Below are 25,100 nucleotides of genomic sequence, written 5' to 3'. Positions count from 1 at the left end.
GGTTTTAGTTTTTGGTTTGTTTATTTTTCTGCTTCTTGTGTTTCAAACACACGCATGTACTATATCGCCTTAGTACTAGCCAGTGGTGAATGTGTTACAGGCCAAAACTTGCCTTATTGAGGAATAAGAACTGCAGGATTTGGATCTAGTTAATTAGCAGTTCATTTTTAATGCTTTTTCATAGGCTTTCATAAGACACACAATTTTAGCAATATGCCTGTACCTATAAAAAACAAAAATTTATTTACTCTCTTAAAAACTTCCAAGCTGTTAAATTCTTATTAAAACATTTAAATAAAATGGAGCTGGAAAAATATTACTAAATCAGAATTAAACATTTCTTATAGTTGGTAGTTCTCATTAGCTCATGTTATCCAAGATAAAAGGAATGACTAAGGAAGTTTGGACTGATGGTTATATTTAATTAAATCATCTTTTTAAAAAAAAAAAACTTTACATTGCATTGTTAAGTATAGCTATGCAACCATTAAGACAGAAGTAATTAAGAATGGGTAATTAGGAGATGTGATAGGGTTTTGAATATCTGCATGTTAGTCACAGGGAAGAATTTCAAGTAAATAAGTTTAGATCATAAAATGAATCTGGTCCCTGCATTGTGTTATCTATTAGTCCGAGAAGAACTAATATTTCATAGTTAATTATTTTTTATGAATACTGAATAGTGTGCAAAGGATTTGTAAATACTAACATTTTGCATCTAAGCTGTTTAAAGAATATTTAACAAAAATCCCTGCAAGACCATAAATTTCAGGGCAGCCTCCTAGGAGGTAATAAATTGTATGTCCTCAACTCCAGTGCAACATATGATTAGAATTTCTTTCCTAATTTGTTTAAATTGGGTTTATACAACTTATACCTAAGTTAAATGTTTTTTTGAAGTTTTAGTTTAATAGAGTAATGATCCAAACAGATATATTTCATATCCTGATGCTAGAAATTGTGTTTATGGATTAATTTCAGAAGTAGTTAAATCTAAACTTATTAAGGATATATTGCAAAAGCACTAGGAGTGCTTTTGCAATATATCCTTAATAGGAACACCTGTTATTTAAAAAGAAACAAGTTAATTGCTAGAAAGGATGATTCAGCAGAGCATTGTGAGGATTCAGAAGTATAGCCCACTTACAAGTTGCTCATTTACTGTGATGGTGTACTAAAGTACCATTTCATATATATCATTAGCTTTCCTAAATCCGTTGACCATTGTAGTTTTTCAGCTGGTGGGTGACACTTGCATGCACTATCTTTCATACTGTCATGTTTTACCACTAACGAGCAATTCCTGAGTTTTTTACATTAAACACTCTTTCTTTTGGCATTTCAACTGTCCTGTTTTTCTTTTGTAAGCTATCAATAAATGTGAGTGTTTGAAAGCTACTATAAATGGCTGGACATAAGGATCTCAACTATATAAAATAAATTCTTATGAAGATTAAGACTCAAACAGGGAATTGAAAAATTCAGCAATTAGAAACTTTCTAAATAGGACCTTGTATATTGTACAAACTAACTTGTTAGTACAGAAGTACTGTAGCTTTCTGCAGACTAAACTCTCCTTATATTAACTAGTAGTGTCTAATGTCATTATAATTGAGCTGGAAAATTAAATGAGTAATGCATCAATAAAATGTGCAGATGGTACTAAAATTGGAGTTAGATAATAGCAGAAAATTCAAATAGACCTGGAGAACATGGAGAGTACTGGGCAATTAATAAAAATATAATATTAATATAGTAAGAGGCACAGTTAAAGTGTAGGCCCCAATTCAGGAAAGCATCCCTATTCAGGAAGGGCACTTAAATACCTGCTGAACTTCAAATGCATGCTTAAAGTTCATTTTCTTAAGTGCTTCCATTGATCTGGACATTAGGGAAGAACACTACTAAACAATAATAAAAAATGGAAGCATGTTGAACAAATGGCACATCAATGCAGAAGACTATTTAGAATGATAGTGTAATGCATTGACTTAGTGTGTGTGATCATGTGTCCCTTTAGTGACTGGAACCGGGGACTATAACAGCCTACTGCTTATTGTTAGCTAATGGAGTTATTCCTTTAGCTCAGGTGATAGGTTGTGCAGTTGCATCTTTGTGCATCTAGTGCTGAATGTTCTAGCTTTGATCATCTCAGATGATCGTGGTGTCATGCATCCACCATAGTTTCTTGCAACATTAAATATTAATTTTCAGTTTGAAATATAATAAAAAGGCAAATACCATTGCACACTGGTATATAAAAGATTTGCATGTAAAACCAAGAGCCAATACTCCCTCTCCATTCAGCGGAACCAACTGAGTTTTATTGGGTTTACATTTGTGTAAATGAGAATTGAATATGTCCCACTATTAATAGAACCTCATTTTGAAATGCTGAGGGGAATTTTGCTTTCATTTATAATGATGTAAATATAGAAAGGAGAGCAAACCCACAATTTTCCCCATGGAGGAATCTAATGGCCTTCTAACAAAAGCTCACTTATTCATTTGAGGGGACTTGGCAGCTATGCTTTTGAGGTTTGGCTAAATAAGGTTAATGGGCTTGACAGTAGTGTGACACGAATATATTTATCCTTTCTATGTGATTAGTACTGTAAGATGTTGTTGTAAAAGGTTATGCTGTGCATTTCTGAATGCTTTATTCTCTAGATGCAGAAGCTTTCAAAATGGTTTCTGCATCTGAAGATAACGTTTTGTTTTATGGGGAGAGAGAGGCACGTCGTCAGTGCATTTCTTAATTTATACAGTTTGGGCAATTTTACTCTGATGAATCCTCAGTAGATCACTTTGTTAAGCTCCATGTCAGTCTGGCTTTTTTTGCGATGATTGCCATGAGACACTTGTAAAGTCTTTGAAAAGAAACAGTAGACAAGAAAAAACAGATCTTGACATAAAAACACTAACAGGCTGGATTGAACTTTGAAAAGGCTACTTTTAAGAGTTAACAGTAGGAGATAAATAATGGGGTGAAAGCATTTGATTTGTAAAAGTAAATTGAGATTTGGGAACAGCCTTTATCAGAAACTCTGATTTAGAGGTACTAAAATCACAAGAAAATTTGGTGGCTTTAATGCTACCTTCTCGCATGCCTAGACTGGCATGGCTGCGATTGCTATTATAGAGAGGAGGGACATGTCCATGGCCCCATCCTTGCTTTGCTCCTTTGGAAAGTTTTATGGTAATACTAGACTCCATTAATGCTTGTGCCCACTCCATCTCCTGCAGGGCTAAGCACAATCTAGCATCCATCAAGGGCTACTTCTCACATTTAAATTATAGTTTAGTTTTTTGTTTACGCTGTGAAACGTTATTCTGCAAATAGTTTTTATACTATGGATTAGTAAGAAAAATAAGAGACTTGAACTGATACACCAGATATTTATCACTTGTAAAACGTAGTGCTTTAAAGATTGGTTTACTGACTGTCCTTTTAATTTATGAAAGATTGACTACAGGAATTCAGACTTTTGCACTATGAATACCCAATGCAGCGTTTTGTTGTCTTGGTGTATCTCAAGCCATTAAATTGTTGCCATTGAAATGAAAATACAAATAGGAGTGTCTGTGTGTTTAATAAATACTATAGTATATGTGATATTCTACCCTTGATTTGTGCATGTGATTCCTATTGATCTTAGTGAAAGGTGTGTACATACGGTGGGGCAAATACAACTAGTATATTATTCCCTGTGCATCGAGTGGTCTGATTTCACATATTACTGAAATCACACTTCTGACTTCTCAATTACCTTTTTTCAAATGATGTGATCTGGTTTTCTTATTTCCCATTCTCCAGTGGATGGAGGTCTCCTGCCATCTTGAATTCTCTCTTTGTGGTATAGACTTAAAGGGACAAACAGATGTAACATAATTAATTGCAGGTACCTCTCATATGATTCTGTTCATTTTCCTTGGATGGAGCTGGACCCTGGAAAGCAGCAGATGTTGGAAGCAGTTTTTTAGAACTGCATTTTCTTTCTGGCCTATTAAAAGTTGCTTTTCAGTGAGTTGGTCCATATACATTTTGAAAGTCTTGAATAGTAAATAACCAGAGAATCCTTTACTTTCAGAATGTCTTCAGTAAAGCTTAGAAATAAAATATAAATATGATAAATCCACTCACTTCAGTAAAGCCTTGGGGCTGTCAACCCCATCATCATTCTTAACAGGCAGCAGTACCTGTCAGATGTTTGAACCAGTGAACACATTTGATTCAATGAAGGACTTGTTTTCACTTGACACACCAACTGAGGATATTTCAGATAAATTGTCTATCTTCAAAAAGCTGATTGAAACACACAGTGAATGGTCTGAGTAGCAAGGTATGGGTGTTTTATGGCCCAGTTGTGAAGCAAATGGCCCTTTTCAGAGAGCTCTTGAAGAGCATCATTGCGCAGAGATCACTGGCAAAATAAATTCATTAAAAATGTTTGAGTTCTGGGATAAGACTCCTTATGTTTTGTAGAGGAAAAGACAGTTGCAATATCTCTTTCCTATAACCTCAATACAGTGATGGGTTAAAGCAGGATCCATAGGTCCAGACTGAGGGGGACCCTGGACCTACAAAGGTAGCCCATGACCGGACAGCATTGTGATTGCCATGTAGACTCAGAAGCAGAAGCAAATATTGACAGGAAAGAGGTACTGATCACAGAACTAAAAATCAGTGGTAGCTTACATACAAGTGATTATGACTTGATCACATCTGTAATGTGAAAACAAATTAAGTCCAGATCAGTTTTATATGTGTGTGTGTGTGTGTATATATATATATATAGGTAGGTAGGTGTGTATATATATATGTATATATATATACTTGGTGCTTTAAAAGAGCCCGTTTCACAAAGCAGAAAACAATTGAGCCAGAAGAACTGGGAGGAAGAATTTAATAGAAAAGCATGAAAGATCATTGGGAATTGTTTAGCAAAACTGTATTCAATTTCCAAAAAGTCACAGTCCCACAATTGTGGAAGAAGGCTGTATTGGTTAGAAAACTGACCTGGTTTAGAGGGGAAGTAAAGGCAGCTATAAAATCATACATATTTCCCTTTTTCATCCCGTTACTTTCCTTTACTATCAGCTTTCTATTTCTTCTGTTCTATATATAACATTTAAAAAATCAGAAGTTAGGAAATGTAGAAAATTGTTAAAGAAAGCACAGAGACACATAGAGAAATCTATGGCCAGCAGAGCTAATAAGGAGTTTAGGTATGTTAGGAAGAAAAAGAATCTTAACGTTGATATTAGTCCATCACTAGATGAATGGTAAAATTATCAATAATAAGTAAGAAGAAGCAAAAGTATTCAATACATATTTCTGTTCTGAATGGGCGGGGGAGAACAGATGTAGTCATATATGATGAAGGTCATATTTTCCATTTCACTAGTACATCAGATGGAAGTTAAATAGGAGCTAATAAAGTTACACATTTTTAGTCAGTAAGTCCATATTTTTTGCACCCAAGTTTTAAAAGAGTTGGCTAAAGAGCTTGCTGGACCATTACTGTTGATTTCCTATAAGTCTTGGAACACTGGGGAAGTTCCAGGAGACTGGAAGAAAGCTAATATTGTATGAATATATAGAAAGGGTAAACAGGGTGACCTTGATAATTATAGGCCTGTCAGTCTGACATCAATCCCAGGGAAGATAATGGAGCAGCTGATATGGAACTTTATTAATAAAGAATTGAATGAGGGTAATATAATTAATGCCAATCAACATGGATGTATGAAAAATAGATCCTGTCAAACTAACTTGATATCTAGTTTTGATGAGATTAGTAGTTTGGTTGTTAAAGGTAATAATGTTGATGGCATACACTTCAACTTCTGTAAGATATTTGATTTCATATAACACAACATTTTGATTAAAAAATGAAAAGGATATAAATTAACCTTGCGTGCATTAAATGGATTAAAAGCTGTCTAACTGATAAGTCTTGCAATGTATTTGTCAGATATGTTCTAGGTATTTTTTTGGCGAAGCTCTATGGGCTGTTTTGTCAGGAAGGCCAGCTAGAAGGTCACAATGGCCCCCTCTGGGCTTGGAATTTGTCACCTAGGACTGGAACTGTGCAGCTACTTTTTGGCCCTACCACCATCTCACAATTCTGGACCTGCCTGTTCTCAGCTTGTTGGCAACCGTTGCACTGTGCAATTGATGGCTGACTGCACAAAGAGGAAGCAGTTGTACTCTGGTATTCCTCTCTCTGCGCAGACCAGTGAAACCTCCCACTCACTTCTATTAAGAGTCCTTAAGAGTCTATTAAGAGTTCAAGGCTTACAAATGTATACTAAACCTACTGGAAGAGCCTGTAATCTGGACAGGCCATGGGTATTCTCCAGAATCATAACGTTTTTGTCATCTGAGAGGGGGAATGTTAGGAGGAGAGAGAAGTGAACATTAGTCCCATTCGTGTGCTGAAAGGGACCTCAATATTTAGCAACAGCAATGACCATTTTTGTGTATTAATTGTGATAGACATCTACTTTATTTTTAAACAAGAAGTTATTATTTCTGTAGCAGCAGCTATGTGCATGGTGCCTTTCAGACAAGAGGAAAGCCTATGAGACAGGGGAATGGGATGTAATGAAGAGCTGTGTGATTGACCCGTGTAGCGTACATCTTGTTAGCTTTCATTACTTTTATTTGGATTTTTTAAATATCTTTGTTTATACTCAGTATGGAGGAGGAGGATTTTATAGATCTGTTGGAAAGAGTTCATCTAAAGGAATGGTTTAAATAAGTAAATGGTTGAGATGTAGTGAACCAGTTCAGGATGGGAGTTTCCAGCACAGGCAATAGTGTGCTAGAAGATGTGAAGGACAAAAGTGATCTTTTAAATCTAGATCTGGGGCAAAAATCTGTTTTCTCCCACATGAGGGGGAAAAAAGAAGTCAGGGGAAAAATGTGGAACAAATAGTATGTGATGGTATAATTAAAGACCATATCATAAGAACATAAGAATGGCCATACTGGGTCAGACCAATGGTCCACCTAGCCCAGTATCTTGTCTTCCAGCAGTGACTGGTGCCAGATGCTTTAGAGACAATGAACAGAACAGGGCAGTTATTAAGTGATCCATCCCCTGTCATCCAGGCCCAGCTTCTGGCAGTCAGAGGTTTAGGGACACCCAGAGCACAGAGTTGAATCCTTGACCACCTGGCTAATAGCCATTGATGGACATATCCTCCATTAACTTATCAAATTATTTGTTTTAATCCAGTTATACTTTTGACCTTCACAACGTCCTTTGGCAATGAGTTCTACAGGCTGATTGTGAGTTGTGTGAAGTCGTACTTCCTTATCTTTGTTTTAAATTTGCTGCCTCTTAATTCCTTTGGGTGACTCCTGGTTGTTGTGTTATGTGAAGAGGTAAATAACACTTCCCTTATTCACTGTTTCCACACCAGTCCTGATTTTATAGACCTTGATCGTATCCCCCCTCAGTCGTCTCTTTACTAAGCTGAACAGTCCCAGTCTTTTTAATCTCTCCTCATATGGAAGCTGTTCCATCCCCTTCTCTGTACTTTTCGCAATTCTACTATATCTTTTTTGAGATGGGACGACCAGAATTGCGTGCAGTATTCAAGGGGTGGGCGTTCCTTAGTGCCATTAAGATATTTTCTGTCATATTTTCTATCACTTTCCTAGTGGTTCCTTACATTCTGATCGCTTTTTTTGATTACTGCTCCACATGTTTTCAGAGAACTAGTCACAGTGACTGCAAGATCTCTTTCCTGAGTGGTAACAGCTATTTTAAACCCCCCATTATTTTGTGCGTATAATTGGGATTGTGTTTCCAGTGTGCAGTACTTTACATTTATCAGCACTTAATTTCTTCTGCCGTTTTGTTCCCATTCACCCAATTTAGTAAGGTCCCTGTGTAACTCTTCACAGTCACCTTTGGACTTAACTATCTTGAATAATTTTGAGTCATCTGCAAGCTTTGCCACCTCATTCTTTACTCCTTTTTCCACATCATTTATGATTATGTTGAACAGTCTCAGTACAGATCGTGTGGGCACCCTGCTATTTACCTCTCTCTACTTTGAAAACTGATAATTTATTCTTACCCTCAGGCCCACATTAACACAATAAGGTCCTGTGTGGGGTACACACCCCATCACACTCCACTACAAAATTCTACTTGGCCACTGACATCTGCATTCTTAGCCATGTGGCTACAAGAAAAGACTTAGGTTTCCTCTGGCCATCTAGCTAAAGGAGATTCTTGCCGCTTGACTAGTCAGGTTATATGATATGCTACCCTAAAGAAGAGCCATGCTGTTGCCAGTCAAAGTTCCACTGACGTGTAATTTTTGTCTGCTGTGATTTTTTACTCTCCCGCAGAGGTACTGACATGATAAATGATGTTTCATCTAGCACATTAATATCCAGCAACTTGCTGGGAGATATCAGTGTTGCTATATTTTGATCCAAATGAGAGAACAGGGAATTGAACTACAGTTTCCCTCTCAGTGAATTTCTAAAATACTCAGTGCATACTATGGGTAAGGTACATAATTAATTGCTTGCAAGGTGAACACTGTGATCATTCAGTTTCCAGTGTGGATGCCTGCCAAATGAATTTGCCTTCTCATGCCGTACTGTGTATGAGTTCAGGATCTGAAAAGATTCATCACTTATGGTACAGTTAATTTAAATGCAGAATACTGATTAATTGGAGAGGTGTTGGAAAGTGCTTACTGTATTTGCACTTTTTAAAAGCCCTTCTAATATAAATGTCCTTTATCACACTTAGTTGTACATAAACTATAGGCAGTAATCACTTCAGAGTTCATCAGCATATTACCCCTCTCCTACAATCTTCACTTAACTTCCAGTAGTGCCGACTTTAAGATCCTGTTCATCACCACTGCAACACTTCATCGACTGCCTCATTCATATATTGTAGCTAAGCTCCTTAGAATCATTAGAAAGGAGCGGATTCTAGTTCCATCATTTATTCAGCATTTCTTTGGTAAAGTACTCTCGCTCAAAATTAGGAAGTGGTATATCTTACTCTTAAGTGTACAGTAGCATCGTTTTTTTCTTCATTTTGTGTTTACTGTTGTTAAGCACTGTGAGGTACTGTTTCTGAGGTGCACTGCACGGCATGTTTATTCTATAGGATAAGGCCTTGATCTAAAGCTAAATGTATATAGTCTGAGGCAAAGCAAACTAACATTCTTAGCAGCAGCAGCACTGTCCATCAGGAAATTCAGATAGAAAGCAAGAGACAAAACAAGGCTGGAATCTGCAGGTGCAGATTTACTGTTACTGGAAACATTAGTAGTAGCGATTGCCCAGTTTAAAATATCATGATTTCATTCTCTGAATGAAATTATCTACCTTCAAATACTATGTTATTTTCAACTATATTATTTTTGCATGGGCAGGAGTGCCTAGTAAATTTCTTCCTGTAGTTCTGGACACCTGCAAATAGGCCCATCAATGGCTATTAGCTAGGATAGTCAGGAATGCAACTCCATGCTTTGGGTGTTCCTAACCTCTGTTTGCCATGGCCATTGGTCTGACCCAGTATAGCCATTGTAATGTTCTTTTATTTGAGGTTGAGAAGGAATTTTTCCCTGGGTGAGATTGGCAGAGACCCTGAGGGTTTTTTGCATTCTTCTGCAGCAGGGGAATGGCTCACTTACAGATTTAAACTAGTGTAAATGGTGGATTCTCTGTAATTAGAAGTCTTTAAACTATGAGGACTTCAGTAACTCAGCCAGAGTTATGAGTCTATTACAGGAGTAGATGGGCAAGGTTCTGTATCCTGCAATGTGCAGAACGTCAGACTAGGTAATCATGATGGTCCCTTCTGATCTCGAAGTCTGAGTCTCCATCAGGGTGGAATGTTTACTGTGTGGTGATGCAATGTCATGATGTAACTTCCTTGATGGAACCCCAACTTCCATGATGTGGAAGTTGGGGTTGCTCTTGCTTTGGGCAGGGGTGACCTTTTTGGGCAGGGGTGACCTAGATGACCTTTTGAGGTGTCTTCCAACCCTGGACTTCAGGAAAGCAGACTTCGACTCCCTCAGGGAACGGATGGGTAGGATCCCCTGGGGGACTAACATGAAGGGGAAAGGAGTCCAGGAGAGCTGGCTGTATTTCAAGGAATCCCTGTTGAGGTTACAGGGACAAACCATCCCGATGTGTCAAAAGAATAGTAAATATGGCAGGCGACCAGCTTGGCTTAACGGTGAAATCCTAGCGGATCTTAAACATAAAAAAGAAGTTTACAAGAAGTGGAAGGTTGGACATATGACCAAGAAAGAGTATAAAAATATTGCTCGGGCATGTAGGAATGAAATCAGGAGGGCCAAATCACACCTGGAGCTGCAGCTAGCCAGAGATGTCAAGAGTAACAAGAAGGGTTTCTTCAGGTATGTTGGCAACAAGAAGAAAGCCAAGGAAAGTGTGGGCCCCTTAATGAATGAGGGAGGCAACCTAGAGACAGAGGATATGGAAAAAGCTAATGTACTCAATGCTTTTTTTGCCTCTGTCTTCACGAACAAGGTCAGCTCCCAGACTGCTGCGCTGGGCATCACAACCTGGGGAATAGATGGCCAGCCCTCTGTGGAGAAAGAGGTGATTAGGGACTATTTAGAAAAGCTGGACGTGCACAAGTCCATGGGGCCGGACAAGTTGCATCTGAGAGTGCTAAAGGAATTGGCGGCTGTGATTGCAGAGCCATTGGCCATTATCTTTGAAAACTCGTGGTGAATGGGGGAGGTCCCGGATGACTGGAAAAAAGCTAATGTAGTGCCCATCTTTAAAAAAGGGAAGAAGGAGGATCCTGGGAACTACAGGCCAGTCAGCCTCACCTCAGTCCCTGGAAAAATCATGTAGCAGATCCTCAAAGAATCAATCCTGAAGCACTTACATGAGAGGAAAGTGATCAGGAACAGTCAGCATGGATTCACCAACGGAAGGTCATGCCTAACTAATCTAATCGCCTTCTATGATGAGATTACTGGTTCTGTGGATGAAGGGAAAGCAGTGGATGTATTGTTTCTTGACTTTAGCAAAGCTTTTGACACGGTCTCCCACAGTATTCTTGTCAGCAAGTTAAAGAAGTACGGGCTGGATGAATGCACTATAAGGTGGGTAGAAAGTTGGCTAGATTGTCAGGCTCAACAGGTAGTGATCAATGGCTCCATGTCTAGTTGGCAGCCGGTATCAAGTGGAGTGCCCCAGGGGTCGGTCCTGGGGCCGGTTTTGTTCAATATCTTCATAAATGATCTTGAGGATGGTGTGGTTTGCACTTTCAGCAAATTTGTGGATGATACTAAACTGGGAGGAGTGGTAGATACGCTGGAGGGCAGAGATAGGGTACAGAGGGACCTAGACAAATTGGAGGATTGGGCCAAAAGAAATCTGATGAGATTCAATAAGGATAAGTGCAGGGTCCTGCACTTAGGATGGAAGAACCCAATGCACAGCTACAGACTAGGGACCGAATGGCTAGGCAGCAGTTCTGTGGAAAAGGACCTAGGGGTGACAGTGGACGAGAAGCTGGATGTGAGTCAGCAGTGTGCCCTTGTTGCCAAGAAGGCCAATGGCATTTTGGGATGTATAAGTAGGGGCATAGCGAGCAGATCGAGGGACGTGATCGTCCCCCTCTATTCGACATTGGTGAGGCCTCATCTGGAGTACTATGTCCAGTTTTGTGCCCCACACTACAAGAAGGATGTGGATAAATTGGAGAGAGTCCAGCGAAGGGCAACAAAAATGATTAGGGGTCTGGAACACATGACTTATGAGGAGAGGCTGAGGGAACTGGGATTGTTTAGTCTGCAGAAGAGAAGAATGAGGGGGGATTTGATAGCTGCTTTCAACTACCTGAGAGGTGGTTCCAGAGAGGATGGTTCTAGACTATTCTCAGTGGTAGAAGAGGACAGGACAAGGAGTAATGGTCTCAAGTTGCAGTGGGGGAGGTTTAGGTTGGATATTAGGAAAAACTTTTTCACTAGGAGGGTGGTGAAACACTGGAATGCGTTACCTAGGGAGGTGGTAGAATCTCCTTCCTTAGAAGTTTTTAAGGTCAGGCTTGACAGAGTCCTGGCTGGGATGATTTAATTGGGGATTGGTCCTGCTTTGAGCAGGGGGTTGGACTAGATGACCTCCTGAGGTCCCTTCCAACCCTGATATTCTATGATTCTATGATTCTATTCTAATCTTCTATGGTTCTATGAACACTCTTTGGCTGCATGTGGGCAGCCTAGAGCTTGGGAAAACTTTGTAAGCTTTCTTTTTTCCTTTCATTTCATGCTTCCTTAATCTTGCCCTATTTTGCTAACTCAATTTATTGTCCATCCAGTGTCCCTGCTCTAGCCTCTTCTTGTCCATGCAGGGTGTCCAGTCAAACAATCTTCTTGCTCTACCTGTCTAGGACCTTCCTGCTCCAGCCTCCTTCCCCATGCAGGGTCCTTACTCCAGCCTTCCCCATTCTGGCTCCCTGGCTCCCACTCCAATCCCTCCATGCAGTGTCCCAATTCTGACTTCTCCCACCCCTTCCTCCCCTGAAATACCTCCTTTGCTGGGTTACTCACCGCTATCTCATTCAATGGCTTGATCATGATTTTCTGTTATGACTCTTGGTGATTCCTTCAGCAGCAACAGCTCCCTTTCTGGCAGCTCCAGAAGCTGTGGGTCCCTGGCTAGTGTCTCCTGAGTGCACTCCCACCAGAGTGGCAGTGGTGGCTCTGACAGCAGCTCTTGCCTCCCATCAGAAGCAGTGGGTTCCTCAGTGGTTCCTGATTGCTCCCTGTGGTAGCAGTCTCTTGCTGCTCATGGCACTTGGATGGCAGACGCAATGCCTGTTAGGCTGCAGTATCCACTCATGGTAGCCATCCTGCTTGCAGACATCTTGGCTGTGGCTGCATACAAGGAAGCAGAGCCAACAGCAATACACTGCTGCCCAGCTTTCTGAACCACCTGGAAGGGCTCAGGAAATAAGTTTGGGAGCCTATCCTTTTAATAATGTAAATTTTATATTATATCCTGTACCCCAGGAAGTATGAGGTGATAAGGAAATTACAGTGAGAAGTTTGAAATCCTCCAAAAATTGATTGCCAAATCATTTGGCTAAATCTTTCAGTGTATCAATTTAAATGGTTTCTTCTTGTCCAGTACTTACTGTATGATCAGTGGTTATTAAAACCATCCTAATCTGCAGTTTTCCTCTTTTTTCCTCTATAAAAGGCATCTTCGTCCCCTCCTTAAGTATTACAGAGATCAGTAACTTGGATATAATGCAGGAACAGCAAGCCAGGCTTGCCTTACCGAGCCCTGGACTAAACTACAAACTTATGTCGGTATAACTGTGTCACTCAAGGGTGTGGAAAATCCAGACCCTTGAGCAACGTAGTTAGACCAATCTAACCCCCCAGTGTAAACAGTGCTATGTTAACAGGAGGGCTTCTCCCATCAGTATAGCTACCACCTCTCGGGAAGTGGAGTACCTATGGTGACAGGAGAAACTCTCCCGTTGGCGTAAGTGTTACAGCTGCACTGATTTAGCTGCACTACTGCACCACTGTAAGTGTAGACAAGTACTCATGTGAGCTATCCCAATGAAGTACAATTAGGCCAGATTCTGATCTTTTATTATTATTTATTGATTTTTTCAAAAATCACATTTGCAACGATCCAAAAACGTTGACTGAATTGTATTAAAATCCTCTGGTAGCTCATTCAGAACTGCCGATAATGGCCTACCTACAGAATACAAAATAGTATCATCAATAGAAAGATGAACTGAGGAGCTTGCAGCTGCCTGTACTATATTGTTGCTGTTAAGAGAATGAGGGAACCTAAAATAGACTCTTGTGGGACTCCTTTAGTAATAGACTTTATCTGACAAATAAAAATCACCCTGTTTATCACTGTTTATTTCAGCTCTGGTACCCACCCAAAGAGTCAGAGCTAACGTTATTTTTTTCAAGTCCATTTAATAAAATGGCCCATCACATTGAGTGCTTTGGAAAAATCAATAATAATGACTGAACTTCTTGTTGCTTATCAAAAGCATAAATAATATTGTTGGTTGTTTTTGTAATAACCAACATAGTGCCACAATGAGTTGAAAACGGCAAGCAATTAACAGAGATAATTTCATCTCTGTCTAAATAATGTATGAATTGATTGTTAATCATTCTAGAATATTAGAACAGGCTGATTAGATACATTTTGGTTTATAGAACATGGTTATTTTAATGATCATTTAAAAAAAATTAAAATACTTTATAATTATAATACTGCATTATGTGCTCATTGCATTCCTTTATATTGTGATATGTTGTTGTTGGGGGAGATTTTCAGAAAGCATCAGTGGAGACTTTCTGTGGGAATTGGGCTTGTAATTACCCTTTGTACCTTTGAAGAAATTTGATGTTTCTTTCTGGTACCACCCACAGGGTGCTAGATGCTTTTTGAACATAAAAATAAGGCATCATAACTGGATTGAAGCTCTTATAGTCTAAAATCTGTAACCCGCTGTGCACATTTTTCCTACCATGGTGTCCATTCTGGAGGAGCCTGGAGGTTTCCTAATCTTTCATCTTCAATATTTTGCACTTTATTCTCCAGCTTCCCATCCACCTAGCAATTGCAATGTCTTATACTTCCCTTAGCCAGGGAGATATGCTAAGTGTCTTTCAATTCATTATTATTTATTTTAGTGTAGCACTAGGAGGCGTCAGCCAGGATTTGGGCACCATTCTGGTAAACACTATAAAACACACAGTAAGAACATTCCTTATCTCCAGAGCTTATGATAGAAATAGACAAGACAAAAAGTGGAGAACTGAGAGTGTGTGATTTACTCATAATCACATAGAAAGTCTGTGGCTGAGCCAGGAACTGAATCTAGATCTCCTGAATCAAAGTTCTATGCCTTAATTATATGACCGTCCTTCCTATCTGCTCTATCTCCAGAGGGAGGGAAGGGATTGCTGCTGTCCTTGAATGCTCAACAGATGCCTTGGAAAGGCCCAGCTTCTTACTGACCTGCAGTATTTTACGTACACATAATCCTTTGATTATACTATTTGGAATCATCGGATGATGGCTGCACAGTTTAAGCCCTCTTACCTCCTGTGCATTGAATAGATGGTGGAGTATGGTAGACTGGCGAGGATGGTTAGCCAGTCCTTCAATGTAATGCTATCTAGGGTGCTAGTTTGGAATCCTGCCTTGTTGCTGCCCTGGGGAGGAAGGGACTCACTGTACTTTCTTTCTCTGTAGGAATTTGCTCTTAGAATGACTCAGCAAATTTGTAAGAATTTTTTCAAATATAAAATGACACGTCTGTTTTACAGATTAACACAAGGCAGAAGTTATATCATGACATCTTGAAAAATCAGTTAGTATGTGTGAGACTCCACTATTTATTTTTAAAATAGCTTATTTTCCCCACAAAAAATGTTATCAATTCATAGCAACTATCCACTGACCAGAGCAATTATTAATGGCCCTTGGAGCTGCTGCCTGAGGTCTCTTACTAGTGGGGGGGCATTTATCTTAACTTTGTACATTCAGTGAATTAGCTTTTGTCCTACTTCCCTCTGTTGCTGCACTCTGTGAGAAATTCTTTGCATTGTCATTGCAGCTTGGTTGGTATTATTCTTGTCTCAGAGTGAAAATTATATTGCTTCATCAAGTCCTTCACTAGAATATGACCTGATGTTGACACGGCAGTACAGTACTATGGCAGAGAGGATACTGCGCTAAGCAAGAGTACTATTGTTTCTTGGTAGCTGTATTTGCAGCCATATTAGATTAAAAAATTACCAAAGGGATTTTTCAGGTTGCATCAGAAATGAATCACAGTTATGGTGGCATATGCATGAGGCAAGGTGGGTGTACGTGAAGGTTCAATCTCCTAAATATTTTGGTTCCTGCAGTATAGTCACAGATCCACATAGAAATAAATATCTAATCCAAAGAAAATGTCTTCATTTCAGCTACTAAAAAAGATAAATTAATGTATTGGTTTCCCTGTTTTATTATATGATATTATGGACTGAACTTTCAAAAATAGCTGGCTAAGTTTTAACCCATAAAATGTGTACATTTGCACATACAAGCAGTAGTATGTAAAGAACATGTATTTGAATATTACTCCTGAGGGAGTTCTGCACCAAAAAATTAAATGTCTGCATTAAAAATATTAAAAATTCTGCGCACAATATTTTAAAATTCTGCAAGTTTTATTTGTCAATAAATAAATGCAGGGGCTCCAGCATGGTGGTGGGAGCACAGGCCACTGACTTCATGAAGGTGGGAGGTCACCCTGCAGCCCTCACGCCCCCGGGACATGGACTCAGTGGTGAGGCTGCACCTGACCATGACACAGCACAAGGGCTGGGCCTGCCCCAGAAATACCCTGAGGCCCTGCTCCTCTGCGCCAGGCGTGGGGCAAGCAGGCTCAACCAGGCAGGATCCAAATGTGAAGGGGCTCAGTATGGGGGGAATCCGGGTGTGGGGTGAGCGGGTTCTGTGTGGAACAATATGGGTGCAGGGAGCTCAGTGCGGGATCTAGATGTGGGGGGATTTGGATGCACAGAGACTCGTTGCGGGGTTTCTAGGTGCAGGGGCAATGGGACTCTACAGGGGCTTCCAGGTGAAGGTGGTTGGGGCTCAGCAGGGGGGTTTGGGAGTGGGGGGTCTCAGCAGGGGGGTCTTGGTGCTGTGGGAGTGGGTTTTGGTGGGTAGGCATCTGGGTGCAGCTAGTTGGGGGTCAGTGGGGTGAGGGTCTGGATGAGGGGCCTCAGGGTGGTGCAGGGGGATAGGGCTCATCATGGTGGGGGTTTGAGCGCAGAGGTGGGGGTCTGGAGGCAGGGAGGTTCCAGATGCAGGAGTTGAGGTTCAGTGGGGTGGGGTTCAGGTATGGAGGGCTGGGTGTGTGTGTCTGGGTATACAGGGTGAGGTTTAGCGGGGGGGGCGGAGGGGTCCATGTATGCGAGGTCCAGATGCACGGGGGTTGGGCAGATGGAGGAGCAGCTCCTTGTACAGTGACCCCTCCCCCCCATGGCTGAGGAGCGATAGGGGCAGGAAGCAGGGGAGGATGCTGAGCTTCCTGCACCCGGTGGGAGGTTTCTGGGGGTGGGTCTGACCCAGCCCCATCTGCTCCTTGCTGGGGAAGAGGAAGCCCCATCCTCTCCCACCTCCAGCTCAGCCAGGACTAGCAGCTGATCTCCGTGCAGGATAGGAGCCACCGGCTGGGGTGTCACCAGCCCTGAAGTGATTTACCTCTCTGCCAACTGCTCCAGGTTCCTGAAACAATGTACCTGCACAGCTAGAGAGGGGTGCATGGCCACTCTTGCAGCTTCCCTTTGCTTCCCTGTCAGAAAGTCATTTTTCTGCGGGGAAGCAAAGAAATTGGGGGTGGGGGGCATGAATTCTGTACACACACAGTGGTGCAGAATTCCCCCAGGAGTAAAATTGAATATGCAGCTTGTACAAGGATGCCAACATGATGGTGTATCTTTATTATTACAACATTTATTAAGCACCTACAACTGTGATAGCTACTTGTTTTACATGTCTGTCTTGGAGAGATTTAAGATCTCACTAAAAGAGGAGTCACCACTCTCTCTTGCTGCTAGTAGCTTTACCAGTCCACAGGTGAAATTACCTGTTTGAACATGCAGATTTTGTTGGTCAGTTTAGGTACCATTGTTTGAAAATTTGGCCTCTTGTTACATGCTTTAGTGTGACAAAGGATTATTTCAAATTAGGGAGGTCACTGGAACAGGAATACACGAGCATGTAATGCTCTAACTCACGCTGAAACCTGGGCCAACCGGCCAACTGAACCAAGTCTGTCCCAACCTGCTTTACAAACACAGTCCATATAATTTGTTTAATTAAAACTAATTGCCTTTCTTTTGGTTTGGCATTATTAACCAATGAGCTTAAAAAATCAAATCAAACCTTCTTCCCAAGCTTGGCTCCTCCTAGGATTCTTCCCTAAGGACTGCTCACGAGTCAAGCTCACACCCTTGGTCCTCTCATCAGATAACCACTGCTACCTCACTTATGTCTAGTCATCAGAACTCAGTTGACCTTTTCCATGCAGGTTGAACACCATCTAACATGGTGGAGTGTTGTATGCAGCCACTGCCAGCCTGTTATTGTTGTAGTATAAAATGTATTAAGTGTCCAATTTATTTTCTACATTAATACATGACTGAAGCTCATTGTCACCTCAGTACCTACTTTTGAAGCTGTCTACTGCTTAAAACACAGATGCTAAAACTAATGGAACTAAATTAAGCTCCTCTGTATTGTAATCCTTGAATGGAGAAATGTTTTTCGTAGTTTTTTATTATAAAGTTTATTAAATGAAATGCATACTATGGTGGAGAAGCAGAGTCAAACGATCATTTATGGCAAAAATAAAAACTTTAAGCTTGCTATACACTTTGCTGGGCATGGAATGCCAAAAGAGAAGTAGAAAGGCATTGAGTCTTGTTGCAAGGTTTAATGTATTGTACTGTATTAAAGCAGTCCAAATCACAGGTTTAACTGACTATTGCTTGCTCCATAATTCTTCTTTTCCCCTTTAGTTTTTATTGCAGAGAGGGATCAAATTAGCTCTTTTAAAATATATGCTGGTGATTCATTAGTTAAGCAAGCTTGGAAGGCTGTGCTGTTACCTAGTCTGTTTTACAATATTTATTGTGCTAGAAAGGATTTTTAATGCTTGCTTGGCTGGGGCAAGTAGAGTACTGCAGCTTAATTCTGATGAGGTAATAACAGATCAAGAAGGTAAGATGAAACATGTGCTCCAGTAATTGGCAGAAATGTATGATTTGAATAATAGACACACACAAATAATCAAATGCACATTCTGTAGACAAGAGCTTGTAAATTATGCTGCCCTGTGCCAGCAATGCTGTGCTCCTTAAAGGAAAGCCCATCTTGTGAAGAACAGTGGTGCCTGGGAGGAGAGACCCTCCTGTCCAGAGTAGATGGGGATTCTGTCTGTCTCCTTTTTGTCCAATGAGCTGGCCTGTTCTGGCCTCTGCCTGACTGTGACACTTCATATTGGTGCAAACTGCTCCCCTGCAGCTGTCGTGCCGCTGGGGACCTCTGGCTGAATTTATGCTAGCATAAACCACTAATAAGTACGGTCCAGGAGCTTTGGCTCTTTGTCATGTGCAATCCAAAAGGAGATTTCTCAGCCTTTTGGCAAGCTCATGTAGTATCTGCTAAGTTGATTTTTGCTACCTGGGAATTATATTTTGCATTGGTAAGAGGATGATCTAATAGGTCTTTACTGCCTCTAATATCTTAATGATGAAATTAGTGGTGTACACATTACCTCCCACTTACCCGCTATTGTAAAGGGGCAGATATTAGATTGCCTTAATTGAAGCATATAATAAAAAAGCCAACTTATTTTCCTTATTTAGAGTTCACTCTGTTTATTTCTTCAAAATCTTGTATGAACATTTATTTTGATGAGAGCCCCTTGCTGAAATCTCACAATATTTTGGTAAACTTAAGATCACAGAAACTTATTTATTCCCTTGTCAACAAAAACGGTGCTCCAGTTGCTTCCTCTTCTTTCTGTGGAAAAATACCTAGACCACAGTGTGCTACATAGGGGTAAAGGTCACATTTAATGGTTACCACAGTATAAGTATGCATACTTAAAAGGCCCCCTTGTTCAGATAGCTATTGCAAATTATACATTCTCTGTATATGTGTATATTTATAGAATGGGTCATTTTAAAACTTTGACAGCCTTTCCTGAGATAAACACATGCTACTTCAGTATTTGCAATACTAAAATTTTTATATAACTTTAATGTATTATAGGCGATACCTTGAATGCTGAAAATTCTGAGTTAAAGTCTTTTAGATACTCAAGGCATTATCCACTGGATACAGAAGGCATTATTACATGTGTATATATAGAGTTTTCAGTCCCCCTTTTCAGTTCTTAAGAAGACTTCTCGTTCTTTTTGTATTTCTGTAAGTGAAAGACACAATGGTCGCTTAATAAGAGATGCAATTTTCCTGATATTTCCTAGTAGGAAATCCAGTCTCACAGTGGAGACAGAAAGTACAGCCAATCATATGAATGAAAATAAATTTTATTATTTAGGAAAACAGTTTGTGGTAGATAATTGTTATCTTACTTCCAAGTTGGTAGCTTCCTATTTCATAGTTAATACTTCTGTTTTATTAAATTCAAAAACAGGGAGCCAGATTCTCAGCTGGTACAAGTGAGCGTAGTTCCATTGAAGTCAATGGAGCTACCCTAATTAACACCAGCTGAGCATCTGTCTATCCTAGCCGTTATTTTAGGGTTTTTTTAATTGTATATTGCAGACTTCATTAATGTAACATACCTGGGAAAGTGTCATTTTTTCATTTCAAGCACAAAAAAAGTCCCTTCTACATTAATTTAGGTAGCTATCTGGCAAGCAGAATAGTTGGACTACAAACATACGCCACCAACTTTGTTTTAATTAGCACAGTCACTTTACCCATGTATTTGTGCCAAGAATATTGTATTAGTCTAATTTAGGCATTTGCTTCGCCCATGTTGTGGGGGAGTTAAAAGGACACAATTAATCTAATAATACATAAACAGTGCAAAAGCCCAACTGTGCATAATGTGTATTGATACCAAGAGAAGGCTTTAGTGCCATGATACCCACAAAAATTGAGCATTAAACAAGGAGACAAGAAAAAGTGATCCGCTCAGACTAGAACAGATGGATATACGTTTTCATAGCTTATTGACCAGCAGCAGGTAACAGAGAGGGTTCTGAATTCTGACATATCTTGCAGAGCCCGAAAGTACAATATCATCCACAATAAGGTGAATGTGGGATATAGTACTTGATAATTTAATGTTATATTGTGCTTCTTTCTTTACTCCAAATGTTTCCAAAGTCTTTGGCAAACACAAGAATGTAGAAAAGATGCTGGCCACTGGGTGTTAAATCTGCAGTTGCTACAGCTGTTCCTTTATAATCTTGTGAGAGCTGCAGAAGAACAAAAGTATAGCGTTCCACCTTTTTTTCTGTTAGCACACATTATTTGAGCTCATGAAGTGATGGACTGTATGCTTTTGACTAAGCTAATCTTAACTTTGTAGTGTAGAGAAGTAGGAAGGTGGAGGGAGGGAAAGGAACCTCTTTTGAAACCTGCTCAGTGGAATCCTATTGAAATTCTGTGTACCATCCTGAGAGCTGGCAAAGGGACCACAAATGTGAGCAAGGACGATGGTGACCATAGACAGGAAAAATGAGATAGTCATGCAAACACCTTGATAAAAAGTTCAGAAGCTTTTTAAACACTCTGGTTGCTATTTGGAGAAACACTTTCTTCCTTCTGAACACCGGCATCAGCTCCCAATGTTTGTACAGGCAACTGTCCTCCTTAGTAACAGATAAGTAGAAGGAGACAGGCACACCAATTCTTCTCATTTCCCATAAAACATGCTGTTCCTTAAAATCATTATCTGAATATTAACAGAGGATAGGACAAATAAAAACACTTTTAGCTTATGAGAATCTCAATCCCTAACAAGTCAACCCTATCAGTTGCCTTTGAGCGGGGTAGGTAGGAAGGAAGATAGTGCAGAAGTGCTTAGAGGTTTGGTTCTGTTATCAAGTAAGTGTGTGTTCGTTTATTCCACTTATATAAACATACTTGTGCACTAACTTTGGTGCTAAGGCTGACAGGAAGACTGCTACGATATAAGATCAGTTCTCAACGCTCAAAATACTGAAGTTTATAACATTTAAAAAGAAAGTAATGTCAATGTGCTGGTCAAAAATAACTTGAGCATTATTTACATTCTGAGACTGAAATAGTTGGTAACTTTATGGGATGGTTTCTGCCTTCATGACTCACTCTTCAAAAATGTTTTATCAGCCCTGTAAACTGTTTATATAAAACAATGTCATTAAGTGTCACGTACCTGGTTTTGTATACCTTGAATTGCAGATTCAGACTTAAGAAACCTAAATTACAATTTTCAGATTTCTGATAGCTTTCTAACACCTGGATACCAGGATCCCTGAATTCAAAAGTATCTGAAAGGCATTATTAAGACTGAGTATATTATTGTGCTTTGGCAGCTGAAGAGTTAATACTTAATCCCTGCATTTGCTTCAACCAAAACAAGAGCTGATGGTCAACTATCTATACTGAAGTTTTTTAGGAGACAAGAGAATATCAGTTTATAATTCTCTGCTTGTGTATGCCTCAATATTCTATTAAAAACCATGAAAAACCATTAAGCAGTTTAATTTAAAAGGAGCTGAATTACAAATGTACTGTGGATTCACTGCTCAAGAAGCCAAGTTTTTGCATCAGAAGTTCTCTCTGTCCTTGATTGTGTGTCATCCTTCAGTTAGGTCTGAGATTTAAAGATTCAGAAAATAATAGCAGTTTTGAAGCACAATTCACAGCCATTTAATTGTTCAGGAGTCTTTCCCCCTTCTTAAATGACACTTTGCCTTATTTTATTTCTCTGTCTTAATTTTTATGAGGTTTGTTCCCGGTTTTTTAATAAAATGTTGACAGGGACTGCCTGATACTATAAAATGCATGATGTTCCACATTTCTTAACCCTCCTAAACAACAACAAGCCCCTCTTAAAAAACACCTTTGAGGCTGGAATTATTTTTAAAGAATTTTCATGATCAGCACAAAGCCTGTGAGACCTCATTACAAATGCATTAAAAAGAGTGTAACAATAATAATACGTATTTAGCATTTACATATGGCTTTATGGATTTTCAATGCATTGTACAAACAGTGGGCCAAATACATCCCTGCAAAAACTTCATTGCAGTGACAGGAATTGCATGAGGTGTGAATTTGGCCAACCAGCTAACTAATTCTCATCCGATTAAGAAAGGAAAATATTATCCCAATTTTGTAGGTTCTTTTCTCATTTTGGGAGCATATCCAAGAATTCAACCTGATTTGGGGTCACTGGGAAACCAGAAATTTTCATAGCTTCCAGCCAAAAGCATAAATCAGAACAAGTTTGCTTCCAAATTGGCCACAGGCTGAGCTGAATTTCAGATTTTGTAATAAAACCTCAAACCAGGCACAGCTGAAATCCTAACTCTCCATGAGAATCTTCATACCCCTGCCAGAGTAATTTTTTCAGTGAAAACAAGGAGACTGGCAAGGAATGATAATAGTTATCCCCATTCTACAGATGGGAAAACTGAGGAATTAGGTGATTTGCCCACATTTGCAAAACTAGGATTAGAACCCCCATTTCCTAGCTCCATGGCTTTAGCTACAGGGTCATGCTACCTCCCTGCCTATACAGCATTTTCAGATTGATATTTTTAAATGTAAACAACCACATTGGTAAATAATAGCAAATCACAGTCGAGTATGACTTATATATATTGCTAAAATATTTTAGGAGTCCCAGAAAGGAGACGTGCCACTGGGATAAAACTGCCCAGTGAAATGAAATATGAAAATGATGCCCCTACAACCAAATTGTCCATGGGATACACACACACAAAACACAATGTATAGAAAAGGATTCACTGGTCTTGGTATTGATTCTAGTACAGAGATAGAAACAAGGAGATTATAAAATGGACAGTCATCTGCTCTTGGAACAGCACTGTAGGCTGTATAATACCATAGGAAATATAAATTAGCTTTATGGTTTTGGAACAGGTCTTATACTGTTGCTATAGCTACAGCGTTCAGATAGAATACGTGGCTCCACAAAGTCCAGCCGCTGGTGTAATGGTCGTGGTTAAAGCCTTTCCACAGTGCTATTACAGAGGAGCTAGGGTGAAATCCTGACTCTGTTGAAGTCAGTGGCAAAGCTCTTGTTGACTTCTGTGGGGCCAAGAAAGTAGCAAAGAGTAAATCTTAGAGTTGCCATTTTCCTTGGATTATTTAATATTTATAATTAGTATATGTTGTTAAAAATCTAGCAGATGTTCTGCTTCAGACACCGGGAATGAAATGCACAAGCTGTTGAAGTCAATGAGAAAACTCACACTGACTTCAGCAGGGATGGGATTTCACCCATGAAGTTTTGTTTTGGTAATTTTCTAGATCTGTACTGTGCATGTCTTCCATGTAAGTATTTAAGTTGCTCTTCTAGCTGCTCTTACAGTAGTTCAGTGTATATTAGAATTTCTTATTTTGTTAAAAAAATACTAAGAGATCCTTAGCTCAGGAATAATTTATTTTTGTCTTTACCAAGCTATAATTTAAATTGTTTCAACTATTAGGTAGGGAGAATAAATAGTGGTTTGGTGCTATTTCTTCACTAGAGTTGGTAAGGCAATTTTTTCATCAGAAAATGCCAATTTGTCAAACTTTTTGTGGGAAAGTGTCAGTTTCAAGGAAAATTAAATTAAGAAAGATTTCTTGATTAAGTTTCTGGTGAGAGGAGACCCTTCCAGAATAGCCTAGTGGTCAAAGCACTCACCTGGGGTGGTTTGAATCAGCCAAAGCATGGACTTTAAACCTGGGTTTCCTACATCCCAGGTCAGTGCCCCACCTATTCTGGCATGGGTCTCTGCTTTTTTCAAAAGGTTTCAGGCTCATCCCAATGCAGAATGGAGCATTTTTGAAATAGTGAAAATATTTGTTGAGTGGGAAAATAACTTCCCACCAAGCTCTAGTCATCACACAGTAGCAAATATATAAACAGCATAGGTCACCTTAGTTTTTGAATATTTGGGTGCAAATTTTCCCCAGGTTTCAAGCAGGAATGAGTTTATAGGTTTTCTCCTAATCCCCAGTGGGGATCTGAAAAAAACCACAGAATACAGACACTATTGGCAGTCATAGTGCATGATGTAGGAGACTGGCAAGGTGAGAATAGCAGGTGTTGAAGAAAAGGATTGCAGGAGGAGATTTTCAAAGGCATAAATGGGAGTTAGGCATCCAGTTTCACTGATTGCCAGTGGAAGCTGGATACCTAATTCCTTTAGTCTCCTTTGAAATTCCCAGCCAAGGAGTGTTGACAAATCTTGGTGGGAAAGCTGGACTGCTGCAGTCAGCGCCATTGTTCTTTATGTAAAACATTTATGTC

At 39.7% G+C, this 25,100-nt stretch overlaps 1 protein-coding gene across 1 annotated transcript in view; it reads left to right on the top strand.

Moving 5' to 3' along the window:
• Window positions 1-25,100, top strand: part of INPP4B (inositol polyphosphate-4-phosphatase type II B) — a 489,632-nt gene that overhangs the window by 453,974 nt on the left and 10,558 nt on the right. The window lies entirely within an intron of this gene.

The sequence above is a fragment of the Lepidochelys olivacea genome (assembly GCF_965140295.1).
Source record: "Lepidochelys olivacea isolate rLepOli2 genome assembly, chromosome: 4".
In the NCBI taxonomy this organism is placed as follows: domain Eukaryota; kingdom Metazoa; phylum Chordata; order Testudines; family Cheloniidae; genus Lepidochelys; species Lepidochelys olivacea.
The sequence above is the reverse complement of the archived record's forward strand: the minus strand, read 5'-3'. Positions and strand labels throughout refer to the sequence as shown.